This window comes from Diabrotica virgifera, chromosome 2 (genome assembly GCF_917563875.1).
Source record: "Diabrotica virgifera virgifera chromosome 2, PGI_DIABVI_V3a".
NCBI classification, from domain to species: domain Eukaryota; kingdom Metazoa; phylum Arthropoda; class Insecta; order Coleoptera; family Chrysomelidae; genus Diabrotica; species Diabrotica virgifera.
The window spans coordinates 269,478,235-269,504,817 of record NC_065444.1 but is presented as its reverse complement, the minus strand read 5'-3'; positions in this window follow the sequence as shown (position 1 = coordinate 269,504,817).

Genomic DNA, 26,583 nt, shown 5'->3' with positions numbered 1-26,583 from the left:
TCGAGCAAGATGAAATACATTCACGTGTGATCTGTACAATAATGTAATTTAGAGGTTTTTATACCTATCGAAGTGGCTAGTTTCAATTACTTGTACACTGGACGTTTACACCGATGATGGTCAGTTTGACCGAAAACGTTTGGTACTTCCACTCCCTTGTGGATAAATTTTAAGGATTTTTTAAATGAATTCATATGCCTACATACAACAGAAGTGTTTACTTCATTCCACGTTGTTAAGATTGATGTTGTGAAACAGCATTTGAAAGAAAACATCAATCTCAAAATATTAGCTTTAAATAATAGGGAACTTGCATAAATTTTTAAATTCGAAAAAAATGTTATAAATCACAACAGAACATAATTTAAAACATGTATCAAAGATAAAAAAGTTTTGTTTGTCTTTCGTTTGGCCCCTAAAGACGATTAAAAATTCAAATTCAAACAGGTGGTCCAAAACGCATCGTGACGTCACTTGGTTTTACATTTACATTTTTCCAATAAAGTAAACAGAATTTTAAATTAGACGTTATAAACGTCAGTAGAAAATACATTTATGTGACGTTACAAGTGTTTTTGATCGTTTGACCTATTCATAGAAAATTTGTACTTTTACAAAATGGTTTTATTTTCAATAGTAAACCTTCGTTCCTTTCCTTCAAAAACATTATAAAACTACAATTTTAACAAACTGGTATATATTATTACAATGACATACGATAAATGTCATTAGAATATAAATATTTTTGACTTATTCCACGACGATGAGCTTGCCAAATACCCAAGTAGGTGGAGGCCAATAAACTAAAGAATGACAAGAAGAATATACCTAAATATAAGGTTGTGTCTAGGTATACGCTAACGTGTACGCAAATAAAAAAGTTAGAGTGTCAGTGATTTCTTATTTTTTATTTGTTTAGTGTTTGTTTTTAAATTAACTACGGAGTGCGGACAATTATTTAGTTCTTTTAATGAGTTTAAGAGCATTTTAAAACAGTACGCAAAAGATAAGAGACTATAAATTAATATATATTTTTTTTAGTTATAAATGAAATACTATTACCGTAAAAGATTAAAATAAAAGGAAGACCTAAAGCTTTCACAATAATAATTAACTTGTTTTAAAGCCATTATCCTTGTGGCATTTTTGTAATCAACTATTCTAATTGGGAACTAAGCCACAATTTAACTAAAAAATTGATTTTATTAACGTTTCGACTTCTAAACCGGATGTCGTTGTCAAAATACAAAATATTATTAAATTAAACAAAAATGTTGTTGCTTAGTAAAAAATTTTTTCCAATAATTTATTTAATCTGACTAATTTTTGTATTTTGACAATGACATCCGATTTGGACGTCTAAACGTTAATAAAATATTTTTTTTAGTTACATTGTGGCTTATTTTGCATTTAGAATAGTTGATTATAATAATTCACTTATGTATAAAAATTATTTTAACAATATTTTGTACCTACATGTCATGTCAACTAAATACATATAATTATTTTGCTAACTTAAATATATACTTTTATATATACTGATGTGATCTTTATTATTGATATGAGATAATATTCTTATATGTTACTTAATTTAATCAATGTATTAATACTAATCTAATTAATTAACCAGATCACATATCAATATGTTTTCAATCTCAGGGCGAATTATAAATTAATTACTTACTTCCGTGGCTTCTAAATATTTCTTAATGGTTCCTAATCGGGATAGAAAAGAAAAGAGTAAAAAAAATACACATATGGGTTACAATTATAATCAAAATATTTTTTATTTTATTTAAAAAGGCAATCAATGCTTAATATTTGCTATTTCTTATTATTCTTAAACATAACATTTACAAATGGGAATCTTATTTCCTTTTGGTTTTCAATTGAAAGTTTTTATTAACATTTAACTATTAGGAGTTATTAGGAACAACTCTATTTAAGTTTGATGAAGCTTTTCTGATATTATTGATTATGTTATTCAATTTTTTATGTGGAATTTCATACGAAAACCCATACATTCATGTCCAAACAAATGAGACTGACCTTTTCCTGGTGAACTGAAAATGTCCTCACACAAGACCCTTTCCTGCTATCCTTGGCTGCGATCAAACCTCGTCCTGGCTTCCAGTGATGTTCTCCTTTGAAAAACTAGCTCGAATAGCTCTCGTTCCTGCTTTTGTCGTGATGCTGTGTTCTACCTTTTTCGAAACTGCTATCAGCTACCGGGACACTCTGGGCTCAAGGAGGTTCTTTTACTCTCGACCTGGCCTACTTCTCGTTCCACGATAGATACTCCACACTCACGGAACCACACCGGCTTTCTCACTCCTCGAACACTACCGTCTACTACTCGACTTCACTTCTCGACAGCTCAAAACATTCTGCTCTCTATTTTTCATTCATTCCCCTACTTTCTAAATATCCCTTCCAGATTCACAAATCAACCTTCCACCACCAACTCTCATTCGCAGTATTCCTCAAAACCAATTTTTAAACTTTCTAAATATGCTTAATGGATTTCCAAAGAAAATATTTAATTCCCATTCTAAAATACTTTCTAACTATTTACAAATTTTAATGACCTATTCTCTCTTTCAAATGAGTCTTATTTAGCATAGGCTAATGATCGAAACCTTCCGCGAAAAACGATAATGAACTATCATCTATTTCACTGAGTTTTATTTAGCATAGGCTAATGATCGACCTTCCGAGAAGAACGATAATGGTACGCGTCATTCACTTTGTTTATCTAAGCACATTGTTCCGAGTTTCGTACGCTTATTCTAATCACTTCTTAAAATTAAATATAACAATTTGTTGTATACAGGTTGTTCTAAATTTATATGCCCGAGGTTGAGAAAATTAAAAATATTTTATATTAAAGTGAATTTTGTTTATAATTATCAAATTTTAATTTTTATATCAAATAGAAATAAAACAAATCCCCGCCTTGTATTCGATAAAATTTATCTGCATTTTTAAATAAATTTTCTCGAGGCAAAACCAACTCCCTGTATATTTCCTTACTTTAATCTACGTCTTATACCCCTTCTTCTTGTATTACTCTAATTAGTCCCACCTGTAGAGTAATTGTTTCCTTATTTTCAGTGTCCTCATCCTGTGTTAGAGTGTCGGCTATTATGTTGTCTTTCCCTTTTTCCCATATTATTTTTTTGTCTTTTTTCTCAGATTCTTCACACATGTTTACCGTGCATTCTGCATCCTCGTTTGCATATACCTCCTCTTCAAATACCACTGTTTCAATCATATTCTTTTCACTTTCATTTTTTAGCTTTATTTCTTCTTCTCCTGAGCCCGTCTCTTCTTTTGAGGAATCCCAGGTTTCCTTTGTTTCTGATACTCTCAAATTTTCTTCTTCTGGGCTCAACTCTTCTTTTGAGGAGCCACAGGTTTCATTTTCTTTTATCTTTTTCTGACCTTTTCTCCTTTTTCTTCTTTGTCCTTGCTTCGCTGCCAAATTCATTTCCACTGTTTGTTCTTTACCTGATTCGTCCGTATTTTGTTTCTCATGTTCCTTGTCCTGTTCTTTTTCTTTTTTTTCTGTTAGTTTCATCGTATCATTTTTAAAATCTATCACTACATGTTTTTCTGCCAATTCGTCCACTCCTACTATCATGTCATGTGACATGTTTGGCATTATTACACATTGTAGTGCATACATATTCTTGCCCAGTCGTACCATTACTCGTATGCCTTCATTTATAGTTGCCAATGTCCGTTTGTTTGCGCCCACTAAATTTACCCTAGGTATTTTATAAATTAAATTTGTTAAGTTAACTTCTTCTATTAGTTTTCTGTTGACCAATGTTATTTCAGATCCAGTGTCTATCATAATTTTAATTGGTTTCTCGTTGATAAATCCATCCACAAATTTTAAATTAACTCCATTTTTCTTTTCGTTGTTTCCTGCCAATTTAATAAACTCCTTGGGGTGACAAAAGATTCCTGTTTGATTTTTGGTTTTTAGTGAGCGCCGTCGTGAAAAGACGCCGGTTGCTCATCGTTGTTTATATTTTCGTCATAATGTCTCTCTCCGTCATATTCATCTGTCTGGGTATTATTTACTTCTCTTCTATTTTCTCTTGGTCTGTCGGATCTGTTTCGGTTTTCTCGATATCCCTGTTCATTTTGTCTACCATTATTTCTGTTTTCTTGATTTGAGCGTGTGGTGTTTCTATTCTGGTATTCTCGATTTCTGTCCTCATTCCATTGCCTATTTCTTTGTTCATAATTTCCTCTTCCGTTGTCTCTATTTTCGTTTTCCCTTCTGGGATTAAAATCTCGTCTTGTATAGTCCCTCCTATTTTGATTTCTATCTCTGTAATCTTGTGTTTCTCGGGGCCTGTAATCTTCTCGCGACCTTCTTGATTTTCTTTCTCTTAGACGTGATTCTCTTATTTGTAGGAATTGGCATAAACTATCTATGTCTTTGTAATTTTGCAATGTGATATGGTCTTCCAGCGTTTCCTCGAAATGTCTTGCAATCAGTTCGACTAATTGTTCCGATGAGTAATTATATTGTAAATGTTTTGCATTATTGTAAATTTGCAAAGCATATGTCCTTTCTGATACACCCATCCTATCATTGTATTTCCCATTTTGCAATTCCTTGTTAATTTCCAATTGTTGGACCTTTCCCCAGAAATAATTCAAAAATTTTTGTTCAAATTGTTGCCAATTGCCGAATTCTTCTTCTTTACTATCGAACCATAGGCTTGCTTCATATTTGAGATGGTTTCTGATAGTTTCTTTTGCTGTATCGAAATTTCCGATGTGTTGTATTTTCTTTTTCAGGCTATTAATGAACGGCACTGGGTGTAATCTTCTTACATCCCCGCCAAACCTTATCTTCACGTCATCTGTGCTATGTATAACCATTTCTCTTCTTTCTCCGACATTTTGTTGCGTATTGATTTCCGCAATCTTTCTTTCCACTTCTTCTATGTCTGCTTGAATAGCGTTTTGCAACTCGTTTTCCAAACTTTCCATTTCTTTTTTCTGGCAATTCGTTAACTCCTTCATTTTATTTTGAATTTTCATTTCTTGTTCTTTCATGTGGTCCTTCATTCTCATTTCTTGTTTTTGCATGTGATCTTTAATTTTCATTTCATACTTTTCTATGCGTTCCTCTATTTTCTTATTGTTCTCTTCTATCGCTTGTTTTGTTTCCTGTTGATTGTCATCCATTTTTTTCTCCACTTTATCCATTTTCTGATCCAATTTTTGTTGTGTTTCATCCATTTTTCGATCCACTTTTCGTTGATTGTCATCCAGTTTTTGTGACAGGAGTTGCATCAGTTGTAATAGTTTATCTATTCCTGATAATTCTTGCTGTTCTGATGCCATGATTGTCGTGTCTAAAATATCTTCTTGGTCTGAATGTTCTTTTTGTTTTTTGTTGTCCTTGCTTTGGCTTCTTGTCACAGACATTTGTTTTCAAGAAGTATTATCCCCGCCAAATATGAAATTTTACTAGTATGTTACCAAGACGACTTTTTTTTTTACCCAAATATTATAAATTGTCAATAAATATATCAAATGTAAATATCGTAAAAATAAAATATTAAATCAGTTATGTAAAATTTGTACCTAAAGAGATCTAAAATTTTATGTTATCAAATGTAAGTATCTCACTTTTTACCACAGGCATATAAATTTTCAAATACCGGCTTTACTCTTTCTATCCTTCAAATTTGCCACTAGAAATACTTTACAATGCCCCACGTTGGGCGCCAGTTGATGTGATCTTTATTATTGATATGAGATAATATTCTTATATGTTACTTAATTTAATCAATGTATTAATACTAATCTAATTAATTAACCAAATCACATATCAATATGTTTTCAATCTCAGGGCGAATTATAAATTAATTACTTACTTCCGTGGCTTCTAAATATTTCTTAATGGTTCCTAATCGGGATAGAAAAGAAAAGAGTAAAAAAAATACACATATGGGTTACAATTATAATCAAAATATTTTTTATTTTATTTAAAAAGGCAATCAATGCTTAATATTTGCTATTTCTTATTATTCTTAAACATAACATTTACAAATGGGAATCTTATTTCCTTTTGGTTTTCAATTGAAAGTTTTTATTAACATTTAACTATTAGGAGTTATTAGGAACAACTCTATTTAAGTTTGATGAAGCTTTTCTGATATTATTGATTATGTTATTCAATTTTTTATGTGGAATTTAATACGAAAACCCATACATTCATGTCCAAACAAATGAGACTGACCTTTTCCTGGTGAACTGAAAATGTCCTCACACAAGACCCTTTCCTGCTATCCTTGGCTGCGATCAAACCTCGTCCTGGCTTCCAGTGATGTTCTCCTTTGAAAAACTAGCTCGAATAGCTCTCGTTCCTGCTTTTGTCGTGATGCTGTGTTCTACCTTTTTCGAAACTGCTATCAGCTACCGGGACACTCTGGGCTCAAGGAGGTTCTTTTACTCTCGACCTGGCCTACTTCTCGTTCCACGATAGATACTCCACACTCACGGAACCACACCGGCTTTCTCACTCCTCGAACACTACCGTCTACTACTCGACTTCACTTCTCGACAGCTCAAAACATTCTGCTCTCTATTTTTCATTCATTCCCCTACTTTCTAAATATCCCTTCCAGATTCACAAATCAACCTTCCACCACCAACTCTCATTCGCAGTATTCCTCAAAACCAATTTTTAAACTTTCTAAATATGCTTAATGGATTTCCAAAGAAAATATTTAATTCCCATTCTAAAATACTTTCTAACTATTTACAAATTTTAATGACCTATTCTCTCTTTCAAATGAGTCTTATTTAGCATAGGCTAATGATCGAAACCTTCCGCGAAAAACGATAATGAACTATCATCTATTTCACTGAGTTTTATTTAGCATAGGCTAATGATCGACCTTCCGAGAAGAACGATAATGGTACGCGTCATTCACTTTGTTTATCTAAGCACATTGTTCCGAGTTTCGTACGCTTATTCTAATCACTTCTTAAAATTAAATATAACAATTTGTTGTATACAGGTTGTTCTAAATTTATATGCCCGAGGTTGAGAAAATTAAAAATATTTTATATTAAAGTGAATTTTGTTTATAATTATCAAATTTTAATTTTTATATCAAATAGAAATATAACAATACACATTGATTTATTACAATTAAGTTTAAAACATCTGAATAGTTCTGCTTCCCGTCCCTTAACAAATATGTTTCCATCAAACAAACACTAAACATATCAAAATAGCATGTACCAAAATATATAGTAACTGCGCAAGCTAAATAATGACGTCACTGGCTTGATGAAGTTTAATTCGCGTCTACCTAACTTTTTTATTTGCGTACACGTTAGCGTGTACCTAGACACAGCGAAATATAACCATAATAAAAACTAATGCAAAACTATGTGACGTCACGTGCCGTTTGAACTATTTTATACCGCTGAAGACTTTAAATATGTATTTCTAAGTTATTACGAGTTTTTGAAGCGTGAAATTTTGGAAATCTCATTTTTAAACAAAACTGAACATTATTATCTAATAAAAAAAAATGTGCAAGTTCCCTATTATATAGGGTTCACAATAACAGAACTTCTTTTTCTTCTTGTAGTGCCTATCCGTTTCGGATGATGCACTCTGCTGCCCTGAAAAGATTTGCCTGATCTGATAACAGAACTATTATTAAAAATTGTTTCATTGTTCACTTGGTCGAATAGGTAAAGTTAAAAATTAAAACAAAATCATGCAAAAGTAAAAAACTTCGTTTGTACAATGGTATAAAAAAGTTTATTAAAAACCATTAAAAGTCGTCCAAGACGATTCGCAAAACGTTCTCGATCTAGATCAGATCATCTTCAGTGCGTTCTGCTTAGTACATGAAACTAGCAACCTTATGAAATTGATAACATCGAGAAATATGGTTTACATGATACTTATATGATATTTAGAGCGACTCCAAGTCGATGTTAAAAGATTCAATGTATTAGGAGTGCTCAAAGGGCAACATGGTTCCCTGCTCGATAAGAACTTGTGGTTCTTCCCAGTTCAATGGACTGTTGTGGTCTGTGTCCATTGAACTAGCAAGAACCACAAGTTCTTATCGAGCAGGGAACCATGTTGCCCTTTGAGCACTCCTAACACATTGAATATTTTAACATCGACTTGGAGTCGCTATAAACATCATATAAGTATCATATAAACCCTATTTCTTGATGTTACCAATTTCATAAGGTTGCTGGTTTCATGTACCTACTAAGCAAAACGCACTGAAGATGATCTGATCTAGATCGAAAACGTTTTGCGAATCCTTTTGGATGACTTTTAATGGTTTTTTAGTAAACTTTTTTATACCATTGTACAAACGAAGTTTTTACTTCTGTATGATATTTTAAACATTAAACTTTCTTCTTCTTTAAGTGACTTGTTCTCCAAGAACATGGACGACCAGTCGCATAATCATTATTTTATCCGAACCAGACGTAAATAATGTCGTGTTGCTCACTCCATATCAATATCGACAACAGCGGAAGCTTTTGAGTCTATGTTGAGAGTTCACTTTCTTGAGTTCTTCGTTGTTCAGGACTACGTTATTAAAATTAAACCGTACAGAAAATTGTGGAATGTTGTTCTGATTTACATTACTATTTAATACTCAATGCCGGTAGTGGGTGGCCGTAGCTCAGCGTCTAAATACTGGCTTCGTAAGCCAGAGCGCACGGGTTCGACTCCTGGCACCAACAACGATATTTTCATTTAATAAAATGATATGAGTCGTTCACCGTGCTTCGGAGGGTACGTTAAGTCGTCGGTCCTCCTGGGCTAATGTGAGCATCGACACTAGCTACTTCAAACAGGGTTGAAGATACAAGTGGCGCCGGGGTCTGTCCGAAAGGACCTCCCTGGCAAAAATGCAATACGATATTATTTAGTATACGTAATTACTTATATTACTATTTACCTACATTAATACTTTTTTGTAAAGAGTCCTAAAAACATTGATATGTTGGGTATTGCAAAAATTGGATATTACCAAACCAAAAAATCAGGCAAAGATTAGGAGTTCACGACGTCATCTACATCAGGGGTCACCAATTAGCAGACCGCGGTCCGCATACGGACCGTGAGCTAGTTTTGTGCGGACCGTCAATAAATTCAGAATATACCTAGTGTTTGGCAATTTTGAAAATGTTTGGTCATAAAATTGTGTACTATGTTTGGCTCAACTTATGTGTGCTAAGCCGCTTTATCAAGAATGAACTTTATTAAAAATCGGTAGAGATCTCACTTAACGGATGAATATCTCAACACCCTAATGAGACTCAGTTGCACTAAACTCAGTCCAAACTTCAGAGAGGTTCTACATAAAAAAATGTCATTTTTCTCTCTGATAATTTAATTTTGTGAAGAGTTTCCCCCCTTATTGTTATACTTACTAATTATTAATTTTGAAATTAAATAAGCTGTAATATAAAATTGTCATGTGCATTTTTTATATTCATTTCCTCTCTCCTATATGTTAAGTAGGAGTACTTTTCAGATGTGCATTTAATTAAAATAATTTTCAGATTTAATAAGTTTGCAACAAACACCTTGCATTGAAACTAATGTAGAAAAGATAACATGTTAATTAAATTAGCACTTTGTACTATGATTATTTATTTTAAATTCCTCAGTTTCCTTTCTACAAAATTGAAGATGTCTAAAAACTTCATTAGCGTTCAAAATTTGAATTCTTAATTTTTAAAATATTCTCAGTAACAATTTACATTACTGCTGTTTTCAAAATATACTGATAATAACATCAAAACAATACAAAATGAATTTATATTTAATTTATTGTACCAGAAAAACTTACAGAAAAGTATACAGTAACCAAAAAACAATCAGATATTAGTTTTCCTTTCCATATTAGTCCATGTGTGAGGCACTTTCGTATGAAAAATGTTTCTGACTCGATTTCTTTGCGGATTCCTTTTCAAAAATGTTCCCTTTAAACAAATCAGAAGGGTGCCAAGTGAAACAATTTTTTTCTTAAAAACGCCGGCTGAAACAAAAAATGTATTTTTAGGTTTCTTGGGTAATTATAAACAATAAAGGTCTCTTGTCATGTTTCTGAAAAGTTGATAGTTTTCGAGTTATAAGCGATTTAAAATCTGAAAAATGCGAAAATATACATTTGCCATGCTTGAAAACTCTTAAGTTTTAATAAAGTGACAGGTCTTTTTTATTTAAGATTACCCAAAAATGCTAAAAACATATTTTCGCGGGCAAAAAAGTGATGTTTTGAATTTGTTAAAAAAATATTAAACAATTTCTGCCCAAAAATTTTGCCCGGCACCCTTCTGATTTGTTTATAGGATAAATTTTTTAACAATAATCCACAAAGAAACCGAATCAGAACAGTCAGACACAGGCAGCATAAATCCGGACCCCGAAAGTGTCATAGGTTTTCGAAACGGACCCTCAGAGAAACTAACTTTTGACCCCTGATCTACATAATCTCGACACTTATGTGGAATTGAGCAGGGTAGGATAAAACTACAGGGATGTATTTTGTCACCACTTCTATTTAATGTATATAGTGAAAGCATCTGCCAGGAAGCCCTTCTGCAAGCAAATGAAGGAATCGTAATCAATGGAGAGGTTGTAAATAATATTCGATACGCTGACGACACTGTACTAGTTGCAAGAACAGTAGAAGAATTACAACGATTACTTACAAACATAAATATTGCTTGCAACAATTATGGCATAAACATTAATATAAAAAAAACCAAGTATATGGTCTTCAGTAAAATCATGACACAACCAGCACATATTAGTATAAACAGCATTCAAATTGAAAAAGTATCAAATTACAAATACTTGGGAACTTTAATAAACGAAACTGGAGACCAAAACAATGAAATAAAAAGACGTATCGAAATTGCCAGGGCCACCTTCATAAAGATGAGAAAATTCTTCTGCAACAGAGATATAAGCATCCCTCTACGATTAAGAATGCTAAGAGGCTATGTATTTAACACTGGACTCTCAAACAGAACAACATAAAAAATATTGAAAGTTTCGAGATGTGGTGCTACCGTCGAATGCTGAAGATAAGTTGGGTTGAAAGAATCACAAACCTTGAAGTAATACGAAGGATAGGAAGAGACCCAGAAATTTTGTTAACGATAAAACGAAAAAAACTCGAGTATTTGGGTCACCTGATGAAAGGTCATAAATTACGCATTACTTCAAAATATAATGCAAGGAAAAATAGAAGGAAAACGGAATCCAGGCCGTAGAAGAATGTCATGGTTGCGGAATTTGAGAGAGTGGTTTGGCTGCAGCAATAATGAACTTTTTAGGTCAGCTGTAAACAAGGTCAGGGTAGCCTTGATGATTTCCAATCTTTGATAGGAGTGGCACAAGAAGAAGAAGAAGAAGGATAAAACACAAGATGGACTGTGGATAATACGAACCATTGAATAGATGCCCAGAAAGTATAAAAGAAGACGAAGTCGACCACCGACTAGATGGATCGACGACGTAATAAGAGTAGCGGGAAACTGGCTATAAGCGGCCCAGTGTAAAGAACACTGGAAAGAACAGAGGGAGGCCTATATCCAGCAGTAGACCCTATAGGGTGATTGATAATGATAATGATTGCGAAAACTAATTATTAGGGGAGTGCATATAGATTTTCACTTCGGAAAAAATCAAACAAGATAGAACTTTTTGTAATTTTATTAAGAAATGTTTAATAAACAACATATCAAAAAGTTCTACTCAAAAAGTGGGTGCTTCATTTTTTATTAAACAAATGAACTACGAAATTAGATGTTTTTTAGAAGTAACTCCGAAAATATAAATTTTAGAACAAAACTGACTTGACCGTTGAAAAATTCAGAAAATTTTACAAAAAAAACCTTATATAAAGAATTTTCTAAAATTAAATTTTTATCTTCTATAATTTTTTATTTATAACGCTAAAGTCACCCTTCTCACAAACATTGGCGCACTATAAACTAGCGTACGGCGAATTGCACGCTTGAGTTATTTTAATGTAATTCTTTAACTAATGGATCAAATGAAATTTTACAAATTGAACCTAAAAGAAGAATAACTAAGCTATCTTATGGTTATAATAAAAAGAAAAAAAATGTATGGGCATCAGTACGGTGGGGGCGGAAAGTAAGCCTTACATGAATTTTGTTTAAAAATGATTTAAAAATGTGTAACTAATACAATTTTTCTTATAAAACCCTCAATTTTACACAACTTACTTTTTAAGCATCGTACTAAATGATGTTTCATTCAAAAAAAATCTCAAAAACTTATTTCAAATGATATGACGTCTTAAAAAATGTAATTATAGAAATCTTCGTAGTTTTATAGAATTACCACCACTTTAAGACGGTATTACTCAAGTTTGAACAGCTCTATTACAGTTTTATAAGTGCTTTTTTAAATCTTAGGATGTAGTCTTTAGAATGCACTAAACTATTTTACTTTAGAAATAAAATAGACTATTTCTTTTTGAGAAAATTAAGAAAGATAACAAAAATGTAATATGAAAACCGAAATTACCAGTTAAAAAAATGTTTTATATAAAGTGATCAAAACTTTTTTCTGTAAAACTTACCTAAAATACATTTAATAATAAACTTCAACAATAATAAATGTTCAGCAAAAAAATTTTTTTAGCTCTTATACAGTATGTCTGAGTAAATTGGAACCTATTGTTAACTTTTTTATTATCAGTTTTACGAAAAAAAGTTATTTTTTATAAAATACTCTGCATTATATATAATCTAAGATGCAATCATCAAATATCAAATTTAATGAGGTATGTCAAAACGTATGATTTTATACGAGGTATGTCAAAAAATATGAATTTCACTCAAGAGTAAAGTATCGTTAAATTTCACAATATCGAAAATTGTTATTAAGAAAAGTTGTTTGGAATTAAAAAATTTGTTTTAGTGTTCAATTACATCCTTCTAATTAAAATATTGTGAATAATAAAGGCACTTAACTCTTAAGAAAAATTCATATTTTTTACATACCTCGTATATAATTAAAAAAGTTTAATATCTGATGGTTGTATCTTAGATTTTAGACCAGAGAGAGCATTTTATGAAGAATAACTTTTTTTCGTAAAAGTGATAATAAAATGGTTATCATAATTGTAATAAAATGATGCTGAGTATCCGTAATTTGAGAAAAAATTGAAAAAAAAATTCGATTAGAATAATGTAATTGTATATTTAAACATAGTTTTTAATTTCAAACAACTTTTTATAATAGCATTTTTTGATATTCTGAAATATAAAGGTACTTTACTATTTAACGAAATTCGTATTTTTGACATAACTCGTATAAAATTGATAAAATTTGATATCTGATGGTTGAGTTTTAGATTTTTGACTATTCAGAGCATTTTATGAAGAATAACTTTTTGTCGTAAAATTGATAATAAAAAAGTTTTCCATGTGGTTCCTAGCTACGCAGACATACTGTATAAGAGCTTCTGTATAAGAATTTTCAAATTGCAATGCCATATTCGGATTCAGTTTAATCAAAAACAAAATAGAAACAGATTTGATCAAAGTAAAATGATGAATTTAACGATATTTTTAAAATTATTAATACAAAACAATTGTTATTGTTTAAACAATTAATAAACAATTAGGGGCCAAATCCGCGAGTAGAACTTTTTACTTTAACATGTATATAAACTAACAAAAAAAGTTTTAGTAAAATATAAGCTTGTTTGAATTTTTCCGAAACAATGCATGTTTTCGTTCTAATTGCACTCCCCTATATGGCTTCTTCGTTATTTACATTGTGAAAACTGATTTGCTAAGAAAATTAGAAACAATATTTTATATTGGCTGGGAGACAAATTTGGTGGAATGTTTTTGGGCCATAAATTGGACAATACACTTTAAGGAAAGGAACCATGTTTGTTGTATTATTTACCGAGGGTGATGTTATGCTGGGTTGATGAGTTTTTGAGTATTGGGAATGTGGTATAAGTCTGTTTGATATTTGTTTTGAACTCAACTGCATTTATTTGATTTTAATATGTTTGAATAAGAATGGAATATTTTTGCGACATGTCTCGAGATTTTGTGTAGGAAGAGGCGAGAGACTCACTATTTATGTTTGCAAACAAATTTGTGTTGTGGATGAATAGATGTTATTCATGTAGTGGACAGTTATAATGTTTATCTTGCTTTTCAGTTTAGAATAATTTATAGTTGCAATAAAAAATTCGCATACCAGATAGTACCTACTAGTATTTTGTATAACTCTTTAAGTAGAATCTGAAAGAAAACTTTATTTGGCTATTCTTCCTTTTGGTTATATTGCCCCCAAGCTACTGATCAATATGTTATGGCTGGTCTGGTATGACCATATTGTTTGTCATTTTAACTTCGTTTTCAGGATTAAGTTGCTTTTCTTCCAATAAAAGTTGAAAGCACATTTGACATGCGGTGTCTATTATAACATTATTTTATCCTTATCATTATTAGCTTCTTCTTCTTCTTCTTGACTGGCTTTACAACTCGGGGTGAGTCTTCGCCGCATCCACTATGGCCCTTCATCGTCTGCGATCTTGCGCTTTGATTTGCCATTGTTGTACCCCAATCCTAGATAGATCGGTTTCAACATCATCCTTCCATCTTTTTCTGGGACGGCCCACTGATCTTCTACCGTCTGGTCTCTCGAAGAACACTGTCTTTAGCACTCTGTCTTCCTCTGATCTTACTACATGACCTGCCCATCTTATCTGATTAGCTTTTATATGTCTGACGATGTTTTCAGTACCATATAGAGTCACCAATTCAGCATTGCGGCGCCTTCTCCACTTTCCTGTCAATTCATCTCTTTGAGGACCAAATATCATTCTGAGGACTTTCCTTTCAAATATCAGCAATTTATTTATTTCTCGCTGATGTAGAGTCCATGTTTCACTCCCATATGTAACAACTGGGCGAATAATTGATATGTACAGTCTTAATTTAGATTGTCTTTTCAGCAGCTTAGATCTTAATAATGATGATAGGGAGTATAATGCTCTATTTCCCGCAGCTATTCTTGCTGAGACCTCTTTTTCTATGTGATTGTCCTCTGTGATTACTGCTCCCAGATATTTAAACTCTTTTACTACTTCAAAGTTGTGGTCATTAATAGTTACGTTCTGCCTAACTCTTGGTCTTGGATTTTTGGTCACCAGCATATATTTCGTCTTCTCTTCATTTATTCGAAGGCCCAGGTTACCTGTTTCCTCCTCGAGCTGTGAAAACACCTCCCTTACGTCTCTTGTAGAATGTGCGACTGCATCTAGATCATCGGCAAAGGCCAACAATAGTTTTGATCCTCGATTTGCGAATCCCCCTGTTAGTTCAGACGATATTTTACTTATTGCGTATTCTAAAGCCAAATTGAATAGCAATGGTGATAAAGGGTCTCCTTGTCTAAGCCCTGATGTTATACTAAATGGCATCGATGTTCTGTTTCCTATCTTTACCTGTACATATGAGTCTGCCACGCACATTTGAGTGAGCTGCACTAATTTTCTTGGTATTCCCATTTCTAGCATTGCTAGCCATAGTCTGCTTCTTTTTATCGAGTCATATGCTTGCTGGAAATCTACGAAGATTTGGTGTACATCTCGGTTGAATTCCCAGTTTTTTTCTAATATTTGTCGGATGGTAAATATTTGATCTATTGTTGACCTTCCACTTCGAAAGCCGCATTGGTAGTCGCCTAGAATATCTTCCCAATACGGAGTGAGTCTCTTTAGTAAGATAATTGATAGAATCTTATACGCTGTACTAATAAGCGATATGCCTCTGTAGTTTCGGAATTGCTCTTTATTTCCCTTCATATGTATGGGTATTATAACGCTTCCATTCCATTCTTTAGGCATTTTCTGCTGTTGCCATACTCTGAGAATAATGTCATACAATTTTTGATGTAAAACGTTTCCTCCTTTTTTTATCAATTCTCCATTTATACCATCATTTCCTGGTGCTTTGTGATCTTTAATAGATGCTATTGCATTCTTTACTTCTTGGAGTGTTGGTGGTGGTATTTCCACATCTGCAGAATGAAATGTAGTCTCTGATTCCTCCATCTCACTTTCAATATTTAGTAAATTCCGAAAGTATTCCTTCCATCGCTCTACGATTTCTGTTTCCATCATTATCAGTTCACCTGCTTCATTTCTCATAGCTTGTGTTACCCCAACATTTCCACCTTGTCTGACTGTCTTCACTTCCCTAAAGAATTTTCTTATTTGATTCCTCTCGCCACTTATTTCCATTACTCGTATTTGCTGTTCTATGTAGCTTCTATTTTTAGTTCTGAGTAGTTGCCTTGTCTGTGCCCTCGTTCTGTGAAATTATTAGTTCTATCATTATTAGCATTCCTCAGTATTTTTCCTGGTTGGACTTATCCATTTGGGTATTGAGTATCTTCACTTGGCGGTCTAGACTTGTGAATATTTTTGGGACATGACTATCTGTGATTTCTTTGGGTTTACTGCGATTTGCCATTGAATTCACCAATCTTCCAACTGATGTAACGGATCCAGACTTTTCGCTGATATTGTTGTGTTATCGTCACATATACTGAGCATGATTCTCAGGGTAGTTGGTGTATCCGCGGTATTGGAGGTATACAAAAAGGGTGACGGTACTTCTTTTTCCTTAACTTTGATCAATCCGACTTCAGATAGGACGTATCCTATCTGCACCTTGAACTTTTACTGGCTAAGTACAACGAGAGAAACCAATAGTCTGGATTCATAATCAACCCTGAGTCAGATAGATTAAAATAATTATACATTAAAGACAATGAAATTATAAACAACAACGAATAAGATCATAACTTAGATGGTTATATGATATGAAACAATATGCTGCAGCAGGATAATATGCTGCAGATGCAAAGAGCTAAGAATAAATAAGGATGGAAACCTGTGTTCAAACATGGATGTTCTTATCTGAACGGATATCTTACATACCTGATCTATTATACGAATCCTAATACCTGATCTACATATACATACATATACACGAATACCTATTAAGAGAAAATAAACTCATATTATTTACTATTAATTGAAATACTGCTAACCATTTTGGTTCATCATATAAATTTCCTAAGGTTTTATTTAACATTTAGAATTACGTTTAAAAAATTTCGAAGAGAATAAACATAATCCAATTGTTTATTTACCTTGGCAAATGTCACTAAGCGAAAACAATCGCAATACCTTTCTTTTCTTAAGAAGATTCATTGAAAATATTCCTCTCTTTCTCTTACATGATTTTAAAATAATATCTGAATAAAAAAATACTGATAAACAAAATACTGATAATAATGATAACCATTTTGGTTTCTATTGCACAAATTCCATTTTCTAAACATTTTTCCTTTAAACGATCACATAAAAAACATTTATCCTTTCTTAAACCGAGTTTAAAAATCCATTTTGTTCTCCTTTTATGGTAGAGGGAACATAAAAGTCTTTTTAAAAATTCGTAATCTTTTAGCACAGAATCAAATACCTACTTAATTGTATTACTGCATTATTTCATCCGGATTTCTTTCAGAAACCGACCTAAAGCAAATAAAAAAAATATCCCTTTGTGTAAAGAAATTTTCGTGAATAAAAAGTCTAATTACGATTAGTACTCTAGAGTGGCTATCCACGAATATTAAACCAGGACCGGTTCCAGAAATTTATTATGCAGTTTATATTAAAACAGGACTAAAATTTTTTTAGTTGTGCTCGTTCTTCTTCTTCTTGTGGTACTGTCTCTTTAATTGAGGTTAACGACTATACTGGCAAATATGTTTCTTCCAATGCAGCTTTAAACAAATATATTAAATATCCAGTCTCTGATACTTCTAAGAAATGATATCTGGCACCTACTGAGATCCCGTTTTCCTTCAATATTCCCCTGGATGATCAGTTGCGGGAGGCGGTAGGCGGTAGGCCTACTTTTCGTTCCTCATCATTATGTATCACAGGTAACTAACTTTTCTTAGATGATATTAGCAGCCCCTATCTTTAGGTGTTCCTTATATTCGTCAGAACATTTTCGTGCTTCTTCTTAAGGTGTCGAGACGGCTTCTCTATCGTTGGCTCTCATGTTGCCCAGCATATTAACAATCATTTTCTTATTTACAGCCGCACGAAATAGTTAGTGCTAGTTTTCCCAAATCATTGGCGTAGGTTTTTAAGCCAAGAAGTTTTACGGCGGCCCACACTTCTTTTTCCCATTATTTTACCTTGCATTACAAGGTGAAGTATGTCGTATTTTTTCGGGGTGACGCATTATATGACCAAAGTATTCCAATTTACGCCTTTTAACCGTGTTCACTACTTCACAACTTTTATTCAAACGTTGCAAAACCCTTTCGTTTGTGACTCTTTTTATCCAACTGATCTTCAAAATACGGCAAGACCCTAATGCTTCTAGGTTCGTCAAAAGCGATTCTCTCAGGGTCCTGCTTCAACCCCGTAAAGTAGTAGGTACTGGGAATATATAACATCGAACCATTCTTATGCGAAGTTCCAAATTGATATCATGACTGCAATGGATTGTCTTAAATTTAATAAAACTTGTTCTTGCTTTGGCAATTCTACTTTTTATTTCTGTACTAGGGTTCCAGCTTTCATTAATATGAGTACCCAGATATACAAGATAACTTACAGGTTTAATTGAGTCATTATCAAATGTTACGTCATAGTTATTATTATTTACAGTTCCCTGTTTACTAATAACCATAAACTTTGTTTTTCTTGCGTTGAATGTGAGTACATATCGCACAGATCGCCAATATTCGGTTAAATAACGCTTGAAAATGTTCAATTGATCCTGTCACTAACAAGGTGTTCTATTTCTATCCATTTATATAAATAAAATCTTATTCCATACAAAACTATTGCATACCATAGCAATGCAGAAAATGACATAATATGTAGAAGGCTGATATTAATGCAACTGTTACAAAATAAGCTTTTCATTTTGATACAGCTTTGTTGGCTGCCTATGTTCTCGCTCTGTTTATAATATTATAATCAAGTTGATTGTTGAGCCAGCAGCCAAGATATCTATATTGGTTTACGGTATTTGTCTTTAAAATCAAAATTTTACTAAAAATCTATCTTTTATTAATCTTCTTTAGATGACTTCTACCTTCTATAGTTTAGATTAGATATTCACATACATATTATAGCTATGTGATTTTTTGATTCAATTGCACGAAATAGCTGATTGGAGATTTTTGGTGTTTACAACACAAGATCTGTTCTTAATACTAGAAGAAAGTCTTATATTTGCAAAGCTGAGGCTTCTTCTGCATCGTGATATCCTTCCTCGTCTTCTTTCAGTATTTAAATTTGTAGTGTTTTTTTAAACAGTGTGGTTCAAAGTGTATCTGTGTCAAACCTTTAAAAAAGTATACATTATCGTTTCGCATGATATGCTCTCCTACAAGCCATTTTGCAAGAAAAAATATTTGAAAAAGCAGGTCCAGAAAAAAGACGAACATCGTGGTTAAAGAACCTCAGACCTTGGTTCAACACAACATCCACGCAGCTTTTCTGTAGGCAAGATAAAGATTGCCATGACGATCGCCAACATTCATCACAGATGGGCACATCAAAAAGAAGATATTTTATAATGGGATCGAGAGGCCATTCAAAAGAATAAAAAAAATTTGATGAGATCTCATGTTTGTTTATTTAAATTGAAAGATAGCAAGCGATTAACTAAGACCCTATATAAGTAAAATCTATAAGATTAATATCTAATAGATTTAAGTTGTAGACCATTAAACAAATTTTGATCTGTCCCTCCACATATTAAGTATCTTTTACTATTGTTTTTTTGTATATGTATATAGTTTTAATTAATGTAATTTAAAAAATTTGTCTACTGTCATGTAGAATATTCCCTATTAAACTTAAGGCTAAGTTTATAAGGCCTGCACTCAAATGAGTCAGTATTCGTGTAACCACTATACGAGATTAACACACACAGTTTTATACAGTATGGTGCAAATGAAAGGAATAAATTCGTTATTTTGTAAACCGGCGACTTTACGGAAAAATCCCGAAACAGGTCGATTTTTATTTTTAAATTATGATATTTTGGCACATATATCACACGTGACGTCATCCATCTGAGCATGGTGACGTAATCGATGATTTTTTTTAAATAATAATAGGTGTCGTGTGTTAGCTCATTTGAAAGGTAATTCAATTCTCTATTCAGTAATGTAAACATTAACATCGTTATTTATACAAGGTGTACAAAAACAATTTTTTTATATTAAATTAATTGACAAAAAAAGAAGAATCTATGTAATTTATTTAATTCAAAATACATTTACTACTGTCAGAAAACAGGAAAAACATGTTTTTCTACAACCGTGTTAAAAATGCAATTTTTAGCACTCCATACGAACGTTAAAAATGCTACTTTATGGCACTAGTGCTTTAAAATATTTTTAAGGCACTGGAGTTCGTATTGACTGTATAGACAATTTTGATGTAATGTCAAAAAAATATAAAAATAGCATGTCAGTAAGTTCAAGTAAAAGTTTTTGTAGATATTGTCCTGTAATTACGTTTGTAGAAAAAATATTGTATGATATGCGTGTTAAAAAGTACATTTTTAAGGCAATCATGTGAATTGCAGAACTCGCTATCGCTCATTCTTCAAACTTTCACATGCATGCCTTAAACGTGTACTTTTAACGCTTATATTATAAATAACTATTATTCGAAAAATTAACATTGCTTTTCGCTTAAATTAATTGTTCAAACTTCCAAAAAGCCTGTAAATAGCGGAAGCTGGCTTAAACATTGAATTTAAGCGAAAAGCAATGTTTATTTTTCAAAACATTTTTTTTCCTGTTTTATGATAACAGTAAAAAGTATTTTGTATTAAATAAATTCCATACATTCTTCTTTTTTGTCAATTAATTTAATTTAAAAAAATGTTTTTGGACACCTTGTATAAATAATTATGTTAATGTTTACATTATTGAATAGAGAATTAAATAACCTTCCAAATGAGCTAGCACACGACCCCTATTAACAATTTAAAAAAATTATCAAATACGTCATCACGCCCAGATAGATGACGTCACGCGTGTGATATAAATATGCTTAAAATATCATAATCTAAAAATAAAAATTGATCTGTTTCGGGATTTTTCCTTAATGCCGCCGGTTCCTGCCGGAATAAATAATAACGAATTTATTCCTTTCATTTGCACCATACTGTATAACGCACCACCCAGTGTAATTTGACGCATTACAACCCGAGTATCTACACTCCAGCGCGCCGGAAAAAGTAAAGAGCCAGACTACAACACAAAGGTAGCGTAACATCATAATTGTAGATACACACACACACACACTATTCGAATTATTTCTTAAATTTGCATTTTAACATATATTTCTTACACATATCAGCTTTTAATTACAAATTGTATGAGTCGGTTCTGTTGTTGGTGTCAGCATATCATCGGCTCGTTTTTTGTTGGCAGGGACAAAGAAGAATGACTTAATTAAATCATCCGTAAAATAGCGAGAAAAATCCGCGAGTGCATTTTGATGCAATTAAGAAAGTATTAATTAAAAAGTTTCGAACAGAACCGTTCCATTTTCAGAAATTCAATTATCTTCCGGACCGCCGGTCTCAACGTTCTCAACTGAGAATTTAATCTTAGCAAATGAAACTGAAATTTGCCGCCGCCGCCAAGGCGATTGTGTCATCGAAAGAACATTTTTGCATTAAGAAGTAATTTGCTAAGCCATCACCATTTTTCATAGGTGATAAAACGGGAAAATATTATTTTAATAAAAGTTTAAGCTGGCGCTTACGTTTAGGTAGCTTATTAAACTTTAAAAAACCGTTAATGGCCCTAAAAATACTACTTTAATATTATATATGCATTAACTTCCGTAATTTAATTAAAATAGCAATTTTAACATTAATAGAAATCGTCTGGAAGTTAATGACAGGCATTATACGACAGGCGATTCACAGTCTCCTGTCGTATAGGGTGGCCGGAAAGTCCCTTTACACTAAAAATAATAATGTTTGAACAACGCGCCAATGTTTGTTGGCGTTCCGGCGCATGCGCATCGTCAAGGGCATCTGTATGGTCACGCAGACTGACAACGACAACAATAGTTGCGATTGAAACGAAATGGCGGACACAAGTGAGTATACAATTGAAGAGCGTTTGGTCGCTGCAGTATGGATACACGAACGTCGTCATAACAATAAAACAATGGCAGACAGTATGAATGATTTTGTTGTCCGTTTTAAAAAACCATCACCATCCAGACCAACTTTGCAATCAAGGGAGAAAAAAGCTTTTCCATTGTGAACTGTCTCGATGCACCAAGAAGTGGAAGACCAAGCACTCGAAAACATGTGCTGGTATTGAGGATTCCATTGAACGTTCACCAATGAAGTCGACGCGGAAACCCTCTGCAGAGTTTAATATTGCACGGTTGACAATACAAGATCACATGCAAAAGGATTAACAAGTGAAGGCCTTATTTATTTTCAACAGGATGGCGCCTCACCACCTTTTGCTCTCGCTGTTTGCAATCACATAAATGAAATTTTACCGGACCGATGGATTGGGCGAGGCTCTCCAATTCCTTGGCCTCCAAAAAGTCCAGATTTGACAACACCGGATAATGTACTGTGGGGTTTCATTAAAGAGGAGATTAGAAAACACAGATATGTTTCAAATGAGAACTTGCGAAACGGAGTTCGCCAAGCTTTTACGTCAGTAACTCCGAATATGCTGAGATGGATGAGCATAAGAACATAACGTCGTATCAAGTTGTCTTGCGACAATGGATGTATGCACACCGATATTTTAGATAAATTAATGAGTAACAAAAACTTACAAACAAAATTGTGTTATTATTTTTTCTCTTTGTAGTACAGTCTAGTCGCAACATTGGGGTCTCATGGGCACTTTTAGGTCGCCGCGATTCGATGGTAGTATTATAGGTTTTTGGGTCGCTGAATCCAATGGAAGCGGTCTGGAAGCCGAAATGTGATGCTTTTAATTGTTATTAACAAATTATGGTAAAATTAGGTGTTTTTCAAGAATTATTAGAAGCCCTGTAAATAAATTGATAGTGTTAAGGTCTTCTCTGGTGTATTTTTGGTGGCTGAATCGAATGCGACTAGTCGCGATTACTCAAAATGTGTTCTTATTTTGTTAATAATAAAATAATTGTTTATTCGCCGAAAAGCTCGAAATGCGTTATCTACAGCAAGTTTGTAGTCTTTTTCATAGTATTTTTATATGCAAAATCGATTGTGACTAGTCGTGATAGCTTAAACCACGTTCCGACTTTGTTATTAATAAGTTATTGCAAAAATAATGGTTTATAGTACGTTTACTCACAGTTTTTGCTATAAATTTTAAAAAATTACCTGGAATGTCATGAAATTTGGCATGCGCGTAGCTAACATGTCAAATAAAACACGTAATATTGAGCCGATGTGTGCTTTTAGCCTGGGGGTGAGTTCACCCCGTTTTGGAGGTGAAAAAATAAACCTTTAAAATAAATCCGGAATTGGATAAATTGATTAAATCTAATCAACTTTTGTTCCAAAGCGTTTTTTCAGTTAGTCAATATTTTTGGGTTATTTGCTAGTAAATATGTTGATTTTTCAACAAAAAAAAACTCGAAAAGTATTGACTTAGTAAACAACTGTATAGAACAAAAGTTGCTTAGAATCAATCAGTTTATCCACTTCCGGACTTATTTTAAAGGTTTCTTTTTTCACCCCCGAAAAGGGGTGACACTCAGCCCCAGGGTAAAAGCAGACATCGTCACAATATCACTTGTTTTGTTTGACATGTTAACTACGTGTATGCCAAATTTAATGTCAATCCAAGTGGTTTTTTAAAATCTAGAGCAAAAATCGTGAATGAACTTACTATAAACCGTTATTTTTGCAATAATTTATTAATAACAAAGTTGGAACGTGGTTGTGGAGTAAACAATTATTTTGTTTTAACAAAATAAGAACATATTTTTAGTAATCGCGACTAGTCGTATTCGATTCAGCGATCAAAAATACACCAGAGAAAACCTTAACACTATCAATTTATTCACAGGACTTCTAATAATTCCTGAAAAACACTTAATTTTACCATAATTTGTTAATAACAATTAAACGCACCACATTTGGGCTTCCAGACCACTTCCATTGGATTCAGCGACCCAAAAAACCTGTAATACCACCATCAAATCGGGGCGAGTTAAAAGTGCCCACGGGACCCCCTAGGTTGCGACTAGACTATATGGGAGCCCACTGTTAAGGCTTTGTCTAGCTTATTCACTCAGCTATATGTAAATTCATCTTATCCTAGTCGAAAAAGTGAACAAGGATTTTTGGAAGGGACAAATGAAATATAAAATTAACTTATCATCATCAAAGTTTTTCATTTCGGATGGAATGTTTGGCGCTCTTCCTTAGAGCTGTCTGATTCGCTTATTGTGGTGAATCGTTAAAGTTTGTTGTATGACTTGGCTTTCGTTACAATTTTCTTCCACTAATTTCCTACACAGTTCCCTAAAGTTTCTCATTTTCAGGATTTTGTTGTCCCTCAACACCTGGTCCTCCCATTTCTCTCTTGGCCTTCCCCTTGGTCTTTCAGCTTCTGGCTTCCATCTGCAGCGACTTTCTTAATCAGTAGGTTTTTTCTTCTTTCTGTGTGTCCTCTTAGTTCATGGTCAATTCTTCTGAGAATTTTCCTTTAGAATATTCTTAATGTTTCTTCATCCTTATCTACGAGGCAAATTGTCTCAGCTGCGTATGTAACTACTACTCTGGTTGTAATTCTGTATATTTTCAAATTTGTATTTCTGAATAAGTTCTTGTCCTTCATTAGCCTATGATATATTGTGTACTTCCTCCGGTACTTCGCTCCGGTACTTCCTAACTTGTCTTAATTTTTTTATTTACAAATTATTGATTCCTTTCAAAAATATAGTTTTATATCTTGATTTCTCTCGTCTTGTTATTTCTCTTCTAGAACAGAGTAGCTATTTTATATTATAATACATACACTAAGCGTCAAAATTAACGCATCACCTTAAAAATGGGACATTTTTGAAGTCTCATATTTTCTAAACCTGTTGTCCGATTTTAGTGATTTTTTCAGTATGTTATAGTTTTATTCTTCAAGAATATCGCTGTAATAATATTGTTGCCAAATTGTTACCGGTGTCATTGTATACCGGGTGTAACAATGATGGTGTGTTTTTTCCTCAAAGTTCGAAACACCCTGTAGAAAATTACAAATAAACTGTAGCCTTAGGGTTTCTTAACATTTTGTTTTTTAATTTATTCGCTTACGTTGCGTAATAAAAAAGTTAGGTACTTTAACAACTAGTAACGTTCTTCATCAATACAGAGTATTTCTAAATAAGTGAGACAAACTTTAAGGGGTAATTCTGCATGAAAAATAGTGACCGTTTGATTTATAAACATATATCCGCAAATGCTTCATTTCCGAGATACGGAATGTAGAATTTTTTCTTACAAACTGACGATTTATTTACTGTTCTAAAACCGGTTGAGATATGCAAATAAAATTTGGTAAGTTTTGAGAGGTGGTTATTGCGCACTTTTTGGCATACAAATTATTATAACCGGGTAATATGACCCGTATGCACGCCAATGGTGAATATAAAATTATTAATTATAGCCAAAAAATTCGCAGTAACTACCTCTTAAAACCTACCAAATTTCATTTGCATATCTCAACCGGTTTTAGAGCAGATGGTCAGTTTGTAAGAAAAAATCAACATCCTGTATCTCGGAAACGAAGCATTTGCGGACATATGTTTATAAGTCAAACGGTCATTATTTTTCATACAGAATTACCCCTTAAAGTTTGTCGCACTTATTAAGAAATTGATGAAGAACGTTGCTAGTTGTTAAAGTACATACCTTTTTTGTTATGTAACATAAGCGATTGAATCAAAAAGCAAAATGTTAAGAAAGCCTAAGGCTATAGTTGAGTTTTAATTTCAATATTTTATATACGCTAGAATATTCCACAAGGGTGATCCGAACTTTAAGGAAAAAACACACTATCATTGTTACACCCGGTATACAATGGCACTTGCCTGTTTAGCAACAATATTATTACACAGATTCTTAAAGAATAAAGCTATAACATACTAATAATCACTAAAATCGGACAAAAGGTTTAGAAAATTCGAGGCTTCAAAAATGTCCCATTTTTAAGGTGGTGCGTTCATTTTGACGCTTAGTGTATATTATTCAATATCAATTCAATTGTTAATGAGCTAACCCTCAGCAAACGGCTTTCCAGCAAAGTCCATCTAAAACAAATAAAATACCTGGGACATGTTATGAAAGCAGAGATACAAAACATGGAAAGACTTCCATATTTTCCATGAAAGACATGGAAAACATCAAAGGAAAGATAGGAGGTCAAGGTGTACGAGGAAGATT